Here is a 21,983-nt window from a genome sequence, read left to right as displayed (position 1 = left end):
AAGTAGAAATAAAAGCTGGAATTAAAAATGCTGGAATGAAAGGAAAATAATACTGAACTAAAAACAATGGCTGGGACTAAGCATGGTCCAACCTCTCTTCACTTTGTAGAAGCCTCTTTTTATAATGAAAAATAAGGTAATTGCTTCTTCACGTCTTCCTCTTTCTTCCCCGAGAATTTAGTAACAGCTTTGACTTGGAAAGTATTGGAGACGTGCGTCTTGTGTGAGAAAGAAGTGGAGAAAATAGTGGAGAGGTGGAGATAGGCGTCTCCATTTGTGACGTGGCCACTTGTGTTGGGCTTTGGGCCTTTGGAGACGGGGGTCTCAGTTTGGAGACGGGGGTCTCCATTTGGAGACGGGGGTCTCCATTTGGAGATGGGCATCTCCCTCTATTTTCGTGGATTGGGCTTTGTTTCTTCCAATATCTTAATTTCTTTTCTTCTTCTTACCTCCCATCTTGCTATTTGTCTTTCTTTTACTTTTAGAATCAATTTCTTCTCAATTTCTTCTTCTTTTGCAAAATGTTTCTTGCATAAACATAATACCTGAAACAAAGGAAAATACCAGCATTATACCGTAATAAAAAATAATTATAATAAAATAATGAAACAATTTGTGTTATAATCGAGCCTAATATACGATATAATTACGTGTTATCAATTATAAGGAGAAATTCTGAGTTTGGATGGTGAATTATGACTTATAAGGTCAAGAAATCGCAACATTGAGACTGGTTTTTATGTAGGAAATCGCAACAAGAAAACCCTGTTCGCGCATATTCGGGGCGAATCGATCCAGTGGTTGGGCGAATGGACTCGCCTAGGGCGTGCCGGGAAAGTGAGTAGGCTAATGGAGGTAGAGGCTACTAACTTGGCTCGCCTACGGGTTGGTCGGGCGAAGCCTTGGGCGAAAAAGGAGCTTGTCGGGAAAATGGCTTAAGAAAATTAGATGTTGGCTACTGACTTCATTCATCGGGCGAATAAGAGGACTCGCCGGGCGAATGGTGCATGGACCAGCAATTTTGTAAAGGTTATAACTTGAGTTTCTAGACTCCGTTTGACGTGTTATTCAAAGCGTAGAGAAACTAGTGCAATAATCTATATCCTGGTAGAATAAAATTAGTTATAGGACATAGTTTCCTAGTACTTGCTTTATGATAAGATGATGATACCTTGTGATGATATAATAGTAAGTATGTTTTGTATTATGAAATTGAATTAACCATGTCTTGTTGTTACCTGACTTGTGTTTTATGATGTTTTGATGTTGTTGTGGTCGTATTTTATGTGTTGTTGCGTTTTGATAAGTATGTTTTGATATAATAATAAGTGTGTTTTGATATAATAGTAAGTATGTTTTGATATAATAGTAAGTGTGTTTTATGCGTTTTGACTAGCCGTGGTCATATTTTATGTGTTGTTGCGCATCATACATTCATAGCATTTGTCAGGACGAGTAGTCCAGTGATGTTTTGTAGGATATTGATCCAGTGATGTATATAGAATGATACGGTCCAGTGATAATTGAGTGCAACTTTTGTGAAGTGCTTTGGTTCCAAGCGCGAATCGATCATATTATTGGGAATCTTTGGAGATAACAATGACTAAGTCATTAGTGATGTTTGGTACCACATGCATGAGTCTATTGATGTTGCATTTCATTATTTCTGGCATTGCACATTATTTGAAATAAGTGGTGTGTTTGATTGATTCCTGATTTGCAGTGTTTTGATGTGAAGAACTAATTATTGTTATTATGCTATGGATGTAGTTGATGATGTTATGTTGTAGTTTCTCCCATGCCATAACTACTATATCTATTATTTATGCCTTTTACAATTATTATGATTTTCTCACCCTTTCTGCTTGAAAATGTTGTCTCGAAGCATGGATAACTTGCAGGTGATCAAGATTAGTGCAGGAAGCTTAAGAGGTAGCTTCGCAGAGCGCTTATTTAGTTTTTGTTGAGTCCCATGGGTCTTTCTCTAATATGTAACATCGGGGTTGGGATCGATCGAATGTGAACCTTGAATACCTTTGTTATTTTGAAGGATTTTGTACTACTTTCATAATCATGAAGTTATAAACATGAAATGTGATGATTTTGTTGATGTTTGAACTACCTTTCATGGTATCGATTAATTTATGAAGAAGTTTTTAAGAATTATTTATTCCGCTGCAAAGTTTGAAGTAGTTTGATTAATAGAACCAAAGATACTATTTATGTTTAAGTGTTTTGCAACCCGTGTTACGGAGCAGGATTGTTTGTTATATGAAGTTATATGAAGATGTAACACCCTTGTGGTTTATTTGTTTTATTTTTGTAAAAGTACATGCGAAAAGATATGTGGGTTACAGGGTGTTACACAGCACCTCTTGAAACTTTTAGATGATAGTAGTTAGGTATATAGGTATCAAACATGCAAGGACGAAGTAACTGTTAGAGATATATTTTGGACTCATCTTGATTCCATAAAGTTGCTCAACATGTTTCCTACTGTGCTCATCAGTGATTCAACGTATAATACCAACAAGTACATGCTTCCATTATTAGAAATTATTGGTGTTACCTCTTTGAGAAGACTTATTCAATTGGGTTTGCATTTCTAGAGAGCGAAAAAAATAAGAATTTTACTTGGGATTTAAAGGTGTGTTGGGAAATGATGAAGGACCAAGAAAAAATGCTGAAAGTAATTGTTAGCGACCGTGATACCACTTTGATGAATTTGGTTGCAAAGCTATTTTCTATTTTTTATGCATTATTTTATAGGTATCACATAACAAAGAATGTGAGAAGTTTGGTTAAACCTGCGCTAGGGACCAAACAAATAGAGGGAGAAGATGGAAAAATAGTCAAACCTACACCGAGTGTAAGAAGGTTAAACCTACACCGAGTGACAATTCAACGATGTGGTCTCCTTCACATTTTAAACATGTTGACAAACTTTTTCATGATTCACCAACTCCGAAATCTCAAAAAGTATTTTCAAAGGAGACCGCTTAAGGAAACCACCACATTCACCAGCTCCTCCAAAAATCTCACTCATTGACAAAATTCCAATTTTTATACACAAATACATTGAACGGATCGTCAATGTAGTGGGTGACGGTAACAGCGAATTTGGAGCAGTTTCTGCTTTGCTCGGTAAATGAGAAGATGGCCACACACTTGTCTGCCATCAACTTATCCAAAAGTTGAGAGGCAATAAAGAATCATACACACGGCTATATGGGAGAAAAAGAAAATTTTGAAGCAATTAATCACTCTCATGTTTCTTGTATTAGTGGACCCGCACTCGAGGACAAATGAACGTGCTTCCCTTAAATGGGTCATCTCATAGCAAGTGCGTATGATAGAGTGTGTATTAATCTTACAAGATACAGTTCCTCAGAAATATATTTTCCACTATGCATTGCACCACCTCAAAATTCAAATAATCGTATTATGTGTGTTGGGTGGACTTCAAATCTACGGCATCTTGTTCAAGTTTATTTGAAACCTGTAACACCCAAATTTAGATTAATATTTTTATTTAATTATTGAAGTGTTGATGTACGTGATGTTTATCATATTTAAATTATTTTGGAGTATTTGAGCTATTTTGATGTTTTTGGGGTATTTTAGTAATTTAGTAATTACGAGAAATATTGAGGTTGACAGCAAAAAAATAAAATAAAATAAAGATCATTAATAATAATTAGATAGATTAATTTGTAGTAATTAGTAGAATAAATAAACTTTTTAGAAATAATTAAGTATTATTATTGTTATATTTAAATATTTATTAAATAGAAATAAGGGTGTCCTAGTTATTTGATAAAAAAATATATTTTTTAGGATCTATTTAAATTATTAAAGATAGTTAAATAATTTTAATTATTTAGTAATAATTAGAGTGATTATAAATATTAAAGACTTTTATTAAATATTTATTTAATTAATATATTTAATTAAATGGAATAATTATTTAAAAATTAGATGTTACAATAAAAATATTATTTTATTGAGAAAACTATATTAGAATTATTTTATTGACAATAAAATAAATATTTTATTATTAGAAATAATATTAACGTTACTACATTAGTGTTGAGGTGTGTGAACAAGTAGAGGGTGAAAAGTTTAAAAATGGGGACTATAAATAGTTTACGTAAGGGTTGAAACTAGGTTACGACAGAAAAATAGAAAGAAAAAAAACGGAAAAACTTTACGGACTCGGGCAAAAATCAATTTCTCATAAGAAAAAAAAGTATAGAATCGGGCAAAAATTGGGAAAATTTTGGAAAAGTCGGTAATCTTACGAATATTGAAAATCGTGGTAAAGAGTCGAAACAGCAGGCGGCGACGACCAGGTACGGCGGATATGGTGGTCCGACAAGTTCGACTGATTTCAAGTGTTTTGGCAGTTTTTGGACATTTTCGAATTCTTAGGCCTTTTTTTCACTTTAAAGTGAAAATTGGAATAAAATCAACTTAAATATATTTTCTTTAGGAAGTAAAATAATAAGAGATTTAATTAGTTTTATTTTTAAAAAATATAAGTATTGGAGCATTTAAATAATTTTGATGTGAGAATGGTGAAGATATTAAGTAATAAATTTATTTTTGGTGAGGTGATTAATTGGTGGCCCTTCTTGGGTTATTTATAGCTCATATTTGGAACTAGGTGAATATCCATTTGAATAGTTTTGGGTGATTATGTTTTGGTTAATGACATTTCCATGCATACATATATTTCAGAGTTAGGTGACACTTCGGTTTATTCGGTGGCCTCAGATTCATTGGTGAGATTGTTGGTCTATTTGAGGGACCAGAAGCGGGTCACAGATCTATTGGTGGGAAATGTTGGTTCAAGTGAAGGATCGGAGTCCGTGGAATAAAATCAATAACATACCTTTGACTCTACAAAAACTTTGTAACACATGCATATAGGTGAGGGAGTTATTATATATATAGCATTGCATAATATTGAGAATTGATGCTTGTGTGTTATGTCTATGCTTGATTTGTATGTTGATATTGATGTTTTATTCGTACTATCATCCTGTTGCTAAAATTTCACAGTTATTATATGTAAGTATATTCTCACCATTTTCTTGTTTGCTTGGTGTTTTTCTGTGCAATGATTGTACAGGTGATCAGCAGGAGTGATAGGTTCATGAGTACCGTGAGATGTTGGGATTCCTTTTAGCATTTGTTGTATTTCCTTTTTATTTTATAGTCGAATAAATTCTTTGATCAGTAACATTGGGGTTTTTGGCGCTTGTAATTTATATGTGTATTGAGTTGTAATACTCTTATGGATTTTGGAGATGTTTTTATCCAAACTATTAGATGCTTATCATCTATCTTCCGCTATGAATTTTTAATATTGCATGTTATGAATGAGTTTTTGATGAAGTAACATCCTATGTGTGAATTTTTTCTTTAAATAATTATTTTGGGGTTTAGGGTGTTACAAAACCGAGATGCCTTATACCACTTACATCACCATAGTGGATATCTCATTCAACAACTTAAGCAGATACTTGACCAGACCATTTTGTAGAAAGGATGCAAGAATTCACTAAATTGAACGAGATTGAAAGAAAATCAAATATACAAAAATCAAAAGGGGTATCACCCATAGTTATAGATTTAGCCGACGACAAGTCTTTCAGTTCATTTTAGTATTTCTTTATCAATTTATTGTATGTAACATTGTATTAATTTTAATGATCTCTAATATATAGATTTTGAAGTTTGTCAAAAAAATTGTATTTTTACATGTTTTGTTTATGTCTTAAACATAATTTTGTTCTGTTCTGAGAGGTTTCGAAAATACATCTTCAAATTAAGATAAATAGAGTGGTATCAAATATACATTTTTGGAATATCCCCTAGAATAAGATAGAATTTTTTTAGGTCCGTGATCATATACAACTATTATAAATATGGGAAAAGTGTCTCATTGTTTCATACCAAGCACATTACACCAAAATGAACATCATTTGGCATGTCACAAATGTTTACTTTAACAGTACGAAACCCTAAAATGTTTACTCCTGTTAAAATTAATTTTCAAAAATATTTATTTTAAATGTATAATTAAAGAAAAATTAAAATATCTTGTTCTACACAAATTAGATTTTGAGCCCCTTAGTTAGGATCCCTAAAAAAATGTGAGGGGGCTTAAAAATAAGGAGCCAAAAAAATAAGAAACTTCTAAATGCATCACATGCATTATTAGCATACCTCGTGAAAACACAATATTGCCCCCAAAATTTGGAGATGAATCTCTGGACGCACCAAAATTCAATACATTTTTTAATCAAGCCCTAAATCAATGGAACAAATGATACAGAGATACATCTACGTAAACCTTACAGAGATACATCTACGTAAACCTTACGGAGATACATCTACGTATACCTTACTGTTCATGCAGAACAATATTGATAACCTCCCCGAGGCGGGTCGGGAGAGGTCGCAGAGAAGTTTATGTATTTTTTCGTTTTCGGATACTTTTCTCCTACACTGAGGCTCATCTTTTATAGTTTTCCTGGTGAGACAAGGGTAGTTAATGCCATAAAATCGTATGCATGGCTATTTATGTGGCAATTATCACATAGGGTACATGTTCTAATTGTAAATTAATGTATGTTTGAGGGCTGTCCCTTCGTGTGCTAGCTCTACTAGGCGATCTGCCTGTGGGCTAGCTTTGCTGGGCGACTTGGTCTTCCCTTTGCGGGCTAGTTCTGTCGGGCGACTTGCCTGTGAGCTAGCTCCGTTGGCCGACTTGGTTGTCCCTTAATGGGCTAGCTTTGTTGGGCGACCTTCCAGTGGGCTAGTCCCGTTGGGCGACTTAGTTGTCCCTTTGTGGAATAGCTCTGCTGGGCAACCTGGCTGTGGATTAGCTCTGTTGGGCGACTTTTCTGTGGGCTAGCTCTCCTAGGCGACTTGGTTGCCCTTTCACGGGCTAGCTCTACTGGGAGATTTTCTTGTGGGCTAGCTTCGTTGGGAGACTTATATGTCTCTTCGCGGGCTAGCTCTACTGGTGACCTTCTTGTGGACTAGCTCTATTGGGCAACTTGGTTGTCCCTTCGTGGCTAGATCTCCTGGGAGACCTTCTTTTGGACTAGCTCTGTTGGACGACTTGGTTGTCCCTTCGCGGGATAACTCTGTTGGAAGATCTTCTTACGGGCTAGCTCTGCTGAGCAACTTGGTTGTCCCTTCATGGGCTAGGTAGGCAAGACCTCCTTTTATCTTATGGATGTACGTAGCCTCCCAAGCGTGAGGCCTGGAGGGTCGAAGTGCTTAAGGTATTGGCGTCTTAGTTGATAATCCAGAATATTATTTCCAAGATGTACATAGTCTATCAAGAGTGAGGCAAGAAAGGTCGAAGCGCTTAAGGTATACCTTACGTAGTTGCATTTTTGGACGCACTAAAAATGAGTGCAAATCTGAATCCGGCCCTAACTCTATATAAAATTAGCTTGGAGATCCACCTTTGTACACCTTAAGTAGATGCATCTCCAGATGCTCTTCAATCAAAAATGCGCCAGAAGCCCTTCACCTTCCTCCCTTTCTCAAACTCTCTCAAACCCCATTTTTTTGAAATTGTCTAAAAGGGAATTGGTCTATTCAACCCCCTCCCCATTCTAGACCTTTTGATTTCCATATTCTCACCCAAGACTCATGGCTATAAATAGAGGTCTCATTTTAAATCATCTATAATCGTGTTTTGACACTTTCATCTCTCACACCCTCTTTAAATTTTTATTTAATTTTATGTCACTAAATGTTTTAGCCAAATGTCTTTGTGAGAAAAGTTCATTTGTGAGTGAGGATATATCTACAATTTTGGAAAAGGTAGAATTGTACAATTTGCCAAAGGAATCTTTTGTATACACCTTAATTGTATACTATTCATTTAGGGATTTATCTGGTTATAAGCTCATCCTATAAAAAGTTTATATTTGGAGATTGTGTAATCAGTCCTAGGTTTAGTTGAAGATTAGCCAATGTTAAAATCTTCCTAGGTTCTTGGTTAGCCAGGTTAAAAATAAGATAGGTTGAAGCTCAGCCTGGTATTAAAACATTCATTGGTTTGAGATCAGTCAGATTAAAATCTCATAGGTTTTTGGTTATCCCGGTTAAAACTAAGGTATTGAGCTCATATTTTTTGGAGCTTGAAGACTAATCGCTCCAAGGTCCGAGAACGTGAAAAGAAGCCTAATCACTTCAATCCACCATTGGAAAGGAAGCTTGGCCGCTTCACTCTCAACAATATATTGAAGAAGAGACACAAACACCCACATCCATCGTCTTGCAATATTTGGTTGAAGATCAACCATCATTTCCTTGTATAAGAGGCTTCGTGAGTTTTTTCTACCAAAAGCTATCAATTATTATTTGAAACTCTCAAGATCAATTCTCAAGGAGAGGAGTAGGTCATTTTGATTTGATCGAACCTCTATAGTTCTTGGTGTTCCTATTTTCCCTTAACTTTTATTTTCCGCATTTATTATTTCCGCTGCCTAGTTTTTGAAAATTATTTTAAACTCTAATTTTATTTGCCCAAAGTTTTAAAAATCCAATTTTCCCAAACCTCACAATTCAACCTCCTCTTGTGTGTGAAGTCTCAAGTCCAACACATGATTCTAAAAAGATTAAGTCTTCCCTTGACTACTTCCTTGGTCATGAAGGCGGGGCATAACCGCCCACTAACTTTATAATCCAATCTCAAGAAAGCCTTTATAAATATCTCTCCCAAAAGGGAGAAATGGAGATTCTCAAGTCATGAACATTTACGACTATTCAGAGAGCACTGTGCTCCTAGTAGCCTTAGCCTTGTCAATCTATTTGTCCGCCTGTAACTCAGCAGTACCAGCCACCAACAGGGCCTCTCACCAAAAAAGCCTAAAAGCCACCTTACATAACTACTCGCCGTAGTAAGCTAGCCCCTACCACTAATGTTGTGAATTCAATGCCAAGAACAAAGTATAAAACAAGGAAGAATAAAGGACAAGGAAGAAGAGGAACACAAGAATTGGTTATAACTGCTATTCTTTCACTTTCTCTTAAAACAAGATTACAAGTTTACAAGAATAACAAATAACCTCTCTCACCCTAAATTAGGATTTGCAGCTTAGCAATGATGAGAGACTAGTATGCTATTTATAATAAAACCTAACATACTAACTAATGGGCTTTTTCAGCAAGGCCCATTACACAAGCCAACTTAATAAACAAGCTAACTTAACAAATTAGGGTTTAAACACTAAAACCTAATTTAACATGCTAACAACCCTAGCATCTTCGACATCTGCATGCTAGACCCATCTTCGACTACAGCATGCACACTTCGACACCAGCATGTGAACAATCCTTCGACTTCATGCTTAACTCTGTCGAACTGTCGAACCAAGAAGCTACCCTTCGACAATACTAGAGTTCGATCCAATATCTCACAAATCTCCACCTTGGACCTAACTCTACAACGTCAAGGAACAAACTAGCTTTCTTCATGCAGCTTTATCAACTGCATACAGTGGAAAAACTTGCAATTCGGCAATGTCTTGGTGATCATATCAGCAGCATTGTCTTCAGTCGAAACCTTCATCACTTGGACTTCTCCACGCTCGATTACTCCTCTGACGAAATGCAGCCTCACATCAATGTGCTTAGTTCGCTCATGATAGGCTGAATTCTTCGACAGGTGTATTGCACTTTGACTATCACATTTAACAGTGATACCTCGACCTTGAAGTTTCAGCTCTTCGCAAAACCTTCAAGCCACAATGCTTCTTTCACAGCTTCAGTTAGGGCAATATACTCCGCTTCAGTGGTTGATAGAGCAACAACCTTCTGAAGTGTTGCTTTCCAACTAATTGCAGTGCCAAACATAGTGAAAACATATCCAGAAATAGATTTTCTGGAATCCATACAACCTGCATAATCAGAGTCGACATATCCTTCTATTACTGCTTTACTATCTTCACCCAAGGCTCCACCATAAATTAGGACTCTATTCAGAGACCCATTTATGTACCTTAAAATCCACTTCAATGCTTGCCAGTGAGCCTTTCCATGATTCGCCATGTACCTGCTTACAAGACTAACTGCGTAAGCTATGTCGGGTCTAGTACAAACCATAACATACATCAAAGAACCAACTATATTAGCATACGGAATGCTATTCATATAGGCTCTTTCGACATCAGTACTGGGACACTGATCAATACTCAGCTTGAATTGAGGGTTTGTTGGAGTCACAACTGGCTTCGAATTCGACATACCAAACTTTTCAAGAATCTTCCGTAGATATGCCTTTTGAGATAAGCATAACTTCGACTTCTTTCTATCTCTTCGAATGTCAATTCCAAGAATCCTGGAAGCAGCTCCCAGATCCTTCATATTGAACTCCTTATTGAGTTCAGCCTTCACCCTCGTCACATCTTCAACATTGTTGCTTGCTATGAGAATATCATCCACATAAAGCAACAAAATAACAAATGAATTACCAGATCGAAATCTGAAGTAAACGCAGTGGTCGAACTGACTTCTAATGAAACTTATGCGTGCCATGAACTTGTCGAATCTCCTATTCCACTATCGAGGAGATTGTTTCAGCCCATACAAAGATCTCTTTAACTTGCACACATAATCTTCCTTCCCCTTTTCGACATACCCTTCAGGTTGCCTCATCAGGATCGTTTCATCTAAATCACCATACAAGAACGCAGTCTTCACATCCATCTGTTCCAGTTCAAGATCGAACTGTGCCACCATGGCAAGCAACATTCGAATGGACCTATGCTTCACAACAGGAGAAAACACATCATTGAAGTCGACACCTTCTTTCTGAGTGAAACCCCTTGCAACTAACCTTGCCTTGTATCTTTTCGACGTCACTCCTTCAATTCCTTCCTTAACTTTGAAAATCCATTTACAGCTGACTAACCTTGCCCTAACAGGTTTCTTGATCAGTTCCCAGGTATGATTATCATGAAGAGATTTTATCTCATCATCCATGGCCTTCAGCCATTCAGTCTTATTTCGACTCCTCATAACTTCCTTATAGTCTCTAGGTTCTTCGTCTAGAACCTCACTTGCAGAGATTAAGGCATAAGCTATAAGATCTGCATATCCAAGTCTCTGAGGTGGCTTGATGACTCTTCTCGACCTATCTCTCGACAATAGGTAGTCATCGTCAGTTTCCTCAACTTCAGCATCTTCTGCTTCTTCTTCGACTTCATCTGGGATATGCAATTCAGCATCAACATGCTCCACCTCAACAGGAATCTCTACCTGTTCCAGCTCTTCGTCAGATGTTTCTGTACTTCGACCAACATCATCAGTTTTCTTAAAAGCCATTTCAGCTTCATTGAAAACTACATCTCGACTGGTGATACACCTCCTGTGACCTGGCTCTAGGCACCATATCCTATAAGCTTTGACTCCTTCAGGGTATCCCATGAACATGCATTTCAGAGCTCTAGGTTCGACCTTGTCTTGCCTAATGTGAGCATAGGCTACGCAGCCAAATACTCTCAGTTTGTCGAGATCTGGTGGATGTCCCGACCAAACTTCTTCAGGTGTCTTCATATCTAACGCTGTCGAAGGACATCTGTTTATCAGATATGTTGTTGTCGAAACAGCCTCAGCCCAGAACACCTTTGTTAACCCCGCACTAGTCAACATGCATCTGAATCTCTCCAAAATAGTTCGATTAAACCTTTCAGCCAAACCATTTTGCTGTGGAGTACCTGCAGTAGTTCTATGCCTTGCAATACCAGAGGCAGCACAATAACTGTTGAATGCCTCATTGCAAAATTCAAGGCCATTGTCGGTTCTCAACCTCTTGACCTTTCTGCCAGTCTGATTTTCAACCAGAGTCTTCCAACTTTTGAAATTCTCAAAAGTTTCATCCTTAGTCTTCTGGATGAATACCCATAATTTTCTGGAATAATCATCTACTATGGATAGAAAATACCTTGCTCCTGAATGTGATGGACACCTTGCAGGCCCCCAAAGATCAACATGGATGTAATCAAGGGATCCATGTGTTCTTTGTTTGCCTTTGTTGAACTTCACTCTGCAAGATTTTCCAAGTACACAGGGTTCACAAAACTTCAGCTTTTCGACTTTGTCTCCACCAAGCAGATTTTGTTTCCCTAATTCGACCAGACCCCTTTCACTGACATGGCCCAATCTCATGTGTCAGATTTCTGTTTTCGACAAAGGTTTCGTGGATGCAACATTTGTCGAACCACTTACAACTTCAGCCTCAAGGGTATACAAGCCTTGTTTCTTCACGCCTCTCAAGACTTCCTTCGAACCCTTCATGACTCTTAGGATACTTTTCTCTCCTTGGAAAACATATCCTTTCTTGTCGAATTCACCAAGAGAAAGCAGATTTCTCTTCAAATCAGGAACATACCTGACTTCAGTCAACAACCTTATTGACTCATCATGGAGCTTGAATCTCACAGATCCAACACCTGCGATCTTGCAAGCCTTGTTGTTTCCCAGCAATACTGATCCACCATCTTGATCACATAATTCCTCGAACAAGTCTTTGTTTGGAGTCATGTGCCAAGTGCAACCTGAATCCATAATCCACTCCTTCTTAGAGTCACTGCTTGAAACCACAAGAACATCAGATGATTCGAAATCATCTTGAACAATGGCAGCGTTGCCATTATCCTTACCTCCATGATATTTCAAGCGTTCAGGGCACACCTTTCTTGTGTGACCCTCCTTCTTACAATGGTAGCATCGAATGCCAGATGCTTCGCCACTGTAAGTCTTCGACTGGCTTTTGCCTTTCTTCTTGTCGAACTTACCATCCTTTCGTAAGAGTTTTCCTTTAACGGCCAAACCTTCGCCAACAGTCGAAGGTTTATGCTCCTTTCGTTCATTCAAGTCCTTAGAGTACAAGGCTGATTGAACTTCTTCAAACGTCAGGGACTCCCTTCCATACAAGAGAGTTTCTTTGAAGTGAGCATGTGATCGAGGCAAAGAACACAGTAGTAACAGCGCTTGATCTTCATCATCGATCTTCACATCAATATTTTCAAGATAAAGAATCAGCTTGTTGAACATATCAAACTGCTCAGCCAATACTTTGTCTTCAATCATCTTGAATGAATACAAAGCTTGCTTCAGGTAGAGTCGATTTACCAGCGATTTGGTCATATACAAACTTTCAAGTTTCACCCATAACCCTGATGCCGTCGTCTCCTTTGATACCTGCCGGAGAACCTTATCACCAAGGCTCAACAAAATTGCGCTGTGTGCTTTCTCGATCATATTCGTCTTCTCCGCTGCCGTCAATTCTGCATTCATGGCTGCCTCTCCCTTCAACGCTTCCAAACAACCCTGCTGAACCAGTAGGGCTTTCATCTTCAAGCGCCACAGACCGAAATCATTCACTCCAGTGAACTTTTCAATCTCATACTTTGTTGAAGGCATCTTCTCCACGCTCACCGCACCAATTTGTTGTGAATTCAATGCCAAGAACAAAGTATAAAACAAGGAAGAATAAAGGACAAGGAAGAAGAGGAACACAAGAATTGGTTATAACTGCTATTCTTTCACTTTCTCTTAAAACAAGATTACAAGTTTACAAGAATAACAAATAACCTCTCTCACCCTAAATTAGGATTTGCAGCTTAGCAATGATGAGAGACTAGTATGCTATTTATAATAAAACCTAACATACTAACTAATGGGCTTTTTCAGCAAGACCCATTACACAAGCCAACTTAATAAACAAGCTAACTTAACAAATTAGGGTTTAAAACACTAAAACCTAATTTAACATGCTAACAACCCTAGCATCTTCGACATCTGCATGCTAGACCCATCTTCGACTACAGCATGCACACTTCGACACCAGCATGTGAACAATCCTTCGACTTCATGCTTAACTCTGTCGAACTGTCGAACCAAGAAGCTACCCTTCGACAATACTAGAGTTCGATCCAATATCTCACAACTAAAATTGTAATATACCTACTAGTATCTTTGAGTCTCTGTGTTCTTACAGGAGAAATACACACACTTGTAATTTTTGGAAAGTACAAATATAATAATTTGTATAAAAAAACATAAATTATAATTCTTTTTAAAAAATTACATTTTATTAATGGTATGAGAAATATAGATTTAAATGATTAAAAAAAGTAATAAATTTTTAAAAGTATAATAAAAATATAACATTAATGATTTATTGATATTATAAAACGACTTATAATCTTATACAAAAAAAATTTTCAAAGTGATATATAACAAAAAAGCTTAATTACAGTTTTGGTCCCCTAATTTTATCTGATTCACAAAATTAATCCCTCTATTGGAAATTCAAACCGTTTTGGTCTCTCTCTCTCTCTCTCTCTCTCTCTCTCTCTCTCTCTCTCTCTCTCTCTCTCTCTCTCTCTCTCTCTCTCTCTCTCTCTCCTCTCTCTCTCTCTCTCTCTCTCTCTCTCTCTCTCTCTCTCTCTCTCCTCTCTCTCTCTCTCTCTCTCTCTCTCTCTCTCTCTCTCTCTCTCTCTCTCTCTCTCTCTCTCTCTCTCTCTCTCTCTCTCCTCTCTCTCTCTCTCTCTCTTCTCCCTCCTCTCTCTCTCTCTCTCTCTCTCTCTCTCTCTCTCTCTCTCTCTCTCTCTCTCTCTCTCTCTCTCTCTCTCTCTCTCTCTCTCTCTCTCTCTCTCTCTCTCTCTCTCTCTCTCTCTCTCTCTCTCTCTAAATTCCATTACAATTCATACAAATAACTAGTTGAAGAATCGGGATTTTCCTGTTTGATCATATTAATTTAAATTTAATTTCACAAATAAAAATTTAGTAACAAAAAATAATAAACATTGAAGTTATTTTAAATAATCACTTTTTTTTTTATTTTTTTTAAATAACCACACTTTCAAATCATTTATCAATCTAAACACATTTCAAAATAACAAATTTTACCACATTGAGGATGCGCCACTCTATGTGGCGCATGCATTTGTTTTTAGGAAGAGACGTCACACTGTATGATACATACTCCCCTACAAAGTCATGCAATGTAGCGCATGCACTTAACTTTTAAGTGTAGTAGCCTTTCAGTGCGGCTACTTAATTATTTTAGATTTTTTATTAAATTTTAAAAAAAAATTCTAAATAACTCAAATCAAGTTTGGAGCTCGAAAAATTATTCTATGAAATTAAACAATTAAGATAGTCTATTTCTATAAAAAAAAAAAAAAACAAATTATGATTAGTTTGTCAAGCCACACGTGGTATGACTTTAGTCAAAGTAAAGCTAATTAAGTATGATGAACGCAATTTGTGTTTTATTTGTCAATTTAAGATGATGTCCGTTTAAAAAAAAGTAAACGAGGATTGAATTGTATATCTCAGTTTTGAATTGAAAACCATAATACAACAAAACAAATTTTCCAACTTGTTCGTGTTTATAGAATAAAGAATAAAGATAAGAAGCAAAGTTGGAATTTGTTACACTTGCTTGCACATATGACCGGCGTTGTTCAACATGATATTTAATTATGATCAACTAGAACGCTCGAGCTTGATAAAATATTAAAAAAAAAAATTAAGAGTGTATTTTGATGAATTAATTAAAAATTTAAACAATTTAATTGAAATTAATTTATTTAGATAGAATATTAAAATAATTTGTCGTTATACTTTTGTTGTCATTTTTATAAATTTTTGAACCAAATTGAAATTTGAAAAATAGAGATCAATTTGCAATTTTTAAAAAAATTAGAGGATTAAGTTATAAAATTTGAAAATTATTAAGGATTAATTAATTTTTTTAAGTTTGGGGTCATTTTTAAAATTTTGGAAAATATGGAGACCAATTTGTAATTTTTGAAATAATAATAATTCATTTGACATTCACATTCAATTTCTTTTAAAATTTTGGAAAATATGGAAACCAACTTGCAAATTTTGAAATAATAATAACCCATTTGACATTCACATGTAAATTTGGGGTTACTTCAATTTCTGTGATTTTAGGTTTCATTTCAAAATTATTAAACTTAACTTGGACAAAATACTTCATAAATTTTTAACATTTTATGTAGAAATCGAAGATTAAACCATTTCTTTGGTGGATGGATATTATGTCCCTTGGTGAGCAACAAGTGGAGGAAGCAAACTAGTTCATTAAAAGCATTTATTGTAGCGTCGGATCGGGTAATAGTATTCTGTTTTGGATGCACAAATGGCTGGGGTCGGATATGCTTCATCTTATCTCCACTTATGTGTTTGTTTTATCCTCAAAGAAATGGGGCAAGGTGAAGGAGATGGGATCCTTTAAAGAAGGGTCATAGATTTGAAATTTGCATATCCAACAAGATAGTATGTCTGTTGAGGTTAGGATGAAATTTAATGTTATGTTGAATATCTTATCTAATGTTTCGCTGGAGCATGATAGTGTAGAGGACAAATTTACTTGGAAGTTTTGCAATGATGGTATTTTTATTGCGTTGTTTGGATATTTTTTGTTGACATGTCAGGAAGCTACTACGAGTATGGATCAGGGTCGATTATGGGCCCTGGATCGCTTGTGGTCGACTAGATTATCATCCAAAACTCTCGTATTCGGGTGGCGCATTCAGGTGATCGTAGCAGGAATTGTGTTTTGTGTTTTGCAAATGATGAAGAATGCAATCGTCAGTTAGAGGGATATCACTGTGAGGTGGATTGATAGAGAATGCAACCGTCAGTTGGAGGGACTGACTCATTAGAATTGGTTCTATAATCTTTTAAAGGTGAGTGTGCCCTATAACAAGAATCTTGTCAATTAGTTTGCAGCCTGTTGGAGCATTTGGTTCATGAGGAACCATACTCTTTTCAGAGGTGATTGTAGTTGCATGTCTCTAATTCATTAAGGGGAACACCAACAATATGATTATTTTGTTGCTTGTCTTTTCGCTTTCGTTTATTATCATTTATTGAGTCTCCTTCATGATTGCACATCTCTGAATCAAGCTTGAATCGATTTGTTCATTTGTTTTTGCATGCATAAATCAATGGTTATATTTGAACATGATCATGCTATTTTTAGTCAACTGCACGAGTCAGTAGAATAATAACCATGTACGTTATTGATTCAAGTTAGGTGGAAAGAAAAATCTTAAAGTATTTTGAAAAATATGAAAAATTAAGATTTTGTGGGTTTGATTCGAATCAAGCTCATATCCTGACTCGAATCAAATTGAACAGAGGCAAAATAAAGTTTTTCAAAATCTGTTTCCACCCCCACCTCTCTTAAGTTTAAATAGTAGGTTAATCTAATTAAAATCAGTTTCCACCCCACCTCTCTTAAGTTTAAATAGTAGGTTAATCTAATTAAAATCCGTTTCCACACCACTTAACCTCTCCTCTCACTCATCCACCCCATTATTCTACTCATTTACAACTCAGCCCCATCCCCCCCACACCACTATTCTCTATTTTTTTCCTTTTATAAAATAAATTAAAATAGAATGTCATTATTTAAATTATTAAATAATTCTAATTAAAATCGATTAACTTCTTATTACTTCATACGCCCTCAACTCAAGTTCACACACCCCCACCACCCAAAATAATTTAATTAAAATGCATCAAAATTATAATTCAATCGAAATAAATTAGATAAAATAATTTACTAAAACTCGAGTGTTACAGAAGGTTACAAACAAGATGAAGTTCTTCTCAAATCTTCAGACAGTTCATCGAAGGAATCAGTGGGATCAAAGGGTGATTAATACACACGAAGGCTTGGAACAAATTGATGATACTGGAAGATTAAAGAAGCGTGCCTCAAATAAAGATTACACAAAAGAGTTTGATATTACACTGTATACAAGTCAAGGTCCAGATAGGAGATTTATTTTTCTAAGAATTATTGTGGATTAGTGATTGTATGAACTCTTGCAATATTTGTCAAAATAAAAAGGAAATGAGCATGTCCCAATGGGGGACCATTGAAGAGTGCAGTAAGCAAAGTGAGGATGAACATTGAAAGACTATTAATCTCGTTGTCTTCTCTCTCTTACTCTCACATTTAATTTTCGTAGGATATTGCATGCTTAGATTTTCAATTCTTAGCGTAGTTTATCGTTTATTCAAGCAATAGAGATTTATTACGTAAGGATATGCTTTGTTAGAATTGGAACCTAATCGAGTTTTAGTGGTGATTAAATTATGTGGAACTAGTGTTGTTAGAATTTGATCGCAATTGAAATATCGTATAAGACACATCTCGCGTAATATACAATAATTCAATTACTCATTATTTAACTATCTTTGGTATTTAAGTGATTAAGTGTTGACATGATCAAATTTGATAAAAGTATAATTTTTATATTTTCGCTCTAAATCTTCTGTCTACGTCTTTGGAAAACTTCTGATATTCTATTTTTGGAAAATCAGTCGGAATGTTATAAAACCCTTTTTTTGACATCAAGATGTGGTCTTTAGATTAAGTCTAATTGATTCCAAAACTTTTGAGAATATGACAGACGATGACGATTCAAAGGGAGCGTATAATAGAGCGTTGGTTTTCAAAGGTGAAAATTATACATATTGAAAAGTGAACATGTATGTACTGTAACACTCTAATTCCCCATCGCACATTTTATTGAATAATCAAAATTTGCTTTCACCAATTGGGTGTCAACGTTCTCAACATAAGCTTCTTTCATCATTTAAGAACTTAAAACATTTAATGACATCTCTTAATCTTCATGGTCTCAAAAATAAAAATTATTTTAATTAAAATAAAACATTAGTTCAATAACATCTCAACAACATCAAATACTAGACAAACTCAAAAAAAATGATGCACGAACGCCATCTTACATAAATGAATGATATTACATATTATTGCAATATATAAATTGGACATGCCAAATAATTATAATTATACTGCCAAATAAAATACAAATTATTTATAACTCCTTATTTAGTAAATATATCAAAAGCTATATAAATAAGTACTATATAACTTGCATTGTCTGGATCTTGTCTTTCTCTCTCCATTTTCTTAAGCCCTTTATTTGTCTCTCTTAATTTCATTTTTCCTTTATTATAAACTAATTTTATAATAAATGAAAATAATATTAAAACTAAAATAGAGATAAAAAGTTAAGAGTAAAAAGAAGAGTCACGGATATCCTCCATATCCTCCAGGGGTAGTTGGGTAACCAGGCGCAGAATAATCATTCTGGAAAAGTTTTCGCCCTACACCATATAAAGTATAAACCATATGAAATTTAAATAAATCATTTTGTCAATTAAGAAAATAAAAGAAAATAAAAAGAAGATAAAAAGTTTACAGGAACATACCATGTTTGAAATTGGATTGGGCATCAGTAACCATCATAGATGACATTAGTAATAAAAGTATTGCTAAAAGAGCAACAAATGACTTCAATTTGTAGGAAGGTTTCATATTTCTTATACTATATTAATTGCAATGTTTAGGATGGGAAGCACATATATCATCTCTTGAAGAATATGTATTTATAGACAAACACAGATATTTTGAAGCATGATAATGTTGTTGCTGACTAATTCTTCCTCACATATGTTATAGTTAATATAGAGTTATTAAATAAATTATATATATTTTACTTAAATATATTGACTGTTCAATATATTTTAAGAAAAAGCAAAGCAAAGGTATGATTAATTAGTCAAAGCAAGCTCCTTATGTATGATGAACGCAATTCGTATTTTTTGTCAAAGTAAGATGATGTCAGTTTAAATAAAAGTAAACGAGGATGAGTTGTACATCTCACTTTTGAATTGAAAACTATAATACAACAAAACAGATTTCCAACTTGTTTGTGTTTATAGAAAATTGGCATGACTTTTTCAAGGAATAAAGATATTATCTTTGTGTTTTATTATAAGTCCTTTTAGATTTTTTATACATATTAAAAAAAAATTGTTGTATCAAATTGAGAAATTATGAAAGTTTTTTTAAAAATATTTATTGATGACATATCAAAAATAAATTTACATATTTAAAAGGAGGGAAAATAATAAATATTTAAGAATATAATAATAAAAATACCATTATTTATTCATTAGAATTGTAAAACGACTTATATTTAAATATAATTTTTTTTCTAAAACAACTTATAATAAAAAACGGAACAAACAAAGTTGAAATTTGTTACACATGCACATATGACCGGCGTTGTTCAAACTAGAATATTTATAAAAAAAAATTAAGAGTGTGTTTGTATGAATTATAAAAAAAAAAAATTAAAATAATCCAATTGAAAACAATTTATTTAGATAGAGTATTAAAATTATTCATCGTTAAATTTTTGTTGTAATTTTTATAAAATTTTTAACCAAATTTAAATTGAAAAAATAGGGACCAATTTTTCAATTTTCAAAAAATTAAATGACTAATTTATAAAATTTGAAAATTATAAAGGAGAATTTACAATTTATATTTTAAATTTGGGGATCACTTTTAAATTTTTGAAAAATATGAAGACCGAACTTGCAAATTTTGAAATAATAATAACCCATTTGACATTCACATTCAATTTCTTTTAAAATTTTGGAAAATACGAAAACCAACTTGCAAATTTTAAAATAATAATAACCCATTTGATATTCACATACAAATTTGGAGGTCACTTCAATTTCTGTGATTTTTGATTTAATTTCAAAATTATTAAATTTAATTTGGACAAAATGCTTCATAGATTTTGAACATTTTATCTAGAAGTAGAAGATTAAACCATTTATTTGGTGGAGAATATTATGTCCCTTGGCGAGCAACAAGTGGAGGAAGCATACTAATAGTATTATGTTTTTTTTGCACAAATGGCTGGGGTTGTACCGGGGTCGGATCTGCTTCATCTTATCTTCACTTCTGTGTTCGTTTTATCCTCAAAGAAATGAGGCAAGGTGGGGGAAATGGGATCCTTTGAAGAAGGGTCCTAGATTTGGAATTTGCATATCCAACAAGACAATAAGTCTGTTGAGGCTAGGATGAAGTTTAATGTTTTGTTGAATATCTTGTTTGATGTTTCGTTGGAGCATAGTGTAGAGGAAAAATTCGCTTGGAAGTTTTGCAATAATGGTATTTATACTATGTTGTCTGGATATTTTTTGTTGACAGGTCAGAAAGCTCCTGCGAGTATGTACCAAACTCGATTATGGGTCCTGGATCTCTTATGGTCGACTAGATTACCGTACAAAACTCTCGTATTCGGGTGGCGTATTCAAGATGATCGTAGCAGGAGTTATGTTTTATGTTTTGTAAATGATAAAGACCTTAACCGTTTATTCTTCCGGTGTTCGGTGTGGACCAACATTTGGGATATCATTATGAGGTGGATTGATAGAAAATGCAACCTTGGTTCTATAATCGTTTAAAGGTGAGTGTGCCCTATAACAAGATTCTTGTCATTTGGTTTGCAACCTGTTGGAGCATTTGGTCCATGAGGAACCATATCCTTTTTAGAGGTGATTGTAGTTTCATGTCTCTAATACATTAAGAGGAACACCCCCAATACGGTTATTTTGTTGCTAGTTTTTTCGCTTTGCTTTATTATTGTTTATTGAGTCTTCTTCATGATTGCACATCTCTGAATCAAGTCCTAATCGATTTGTTCATTCGTTTTCGCATGCATAAATTAATGGTTATATTTGAACTTGATCATGATGCTTTTAGTCAATTGCACAAGTCATTGGAATAATAATCATGTAAATTATTGATTCAAGTTAGGCGAAAAGAAAAATCTCAAAGTATTTTGAAAATTATGAAAAAATTAGATTTTGTGGGTTTCATTCTAATCAAGCTCATATCTTGATTCGAATCAGAAATTACACTTGTATTGAATCAGGCAATTCTGGGTCCCCTTTGCTTGATTTGATTCGAATTAGACTTTACACCTTATTCGAATCAAATTTTTTTTCCACATTTTCTTTTAGTTTTGTTTCAATTGATTTGAAACAAATTTACACTTGATTTG

At 34.6% G+C, this 21,983-nt stretch overlaps 1 long non-coding RNA gene across 1 annotated transcript; it reads right to left on the bottom strand.

Moving 5' to 3' along the window:
• Positions 1 to 18,875: 18,875 nt before the first annotated feature.
• Positions 18,876 to 19,554, bottom strand: LOC131626186 (uncharacterized). Its single transcript, XR_009291061.1, has 2 exons — positions 19,327 to 19,554; positions 18,876 to 19,221 (listed from the first exon to the last, which is right to left on the bottom strand). It is a non-coding gene; the product is annotated as an uncharacterized LOC131626186 (long non-coding RNA).
• Positions 19,555 to 21,983: the final 2,429 nt, after the last annotated feature.

Source organism: Vicia villosa, unplaced genomic scaffold (genome assembly GCF_029867415.1).
Source record: "Vicia villosa cultivar HV-30 ecotype Madison, WI unplaced genomic scaffold, Vvil1.0 ctg.000273F_1_1_3, whole genome shotgun sequence".
NCBI classification, from domain to species: Eukaryota; Viridiplantae; Streptophyta; class Magnoliopsida; order Fabales; family Fabaceae; genus Vicia; species Vicia villosa.
The sequence above is the reverse complement of the archived record's forward strand: the minus strand, read 5'-3'. Positions and strand labels throughout refer to the sequence as shown.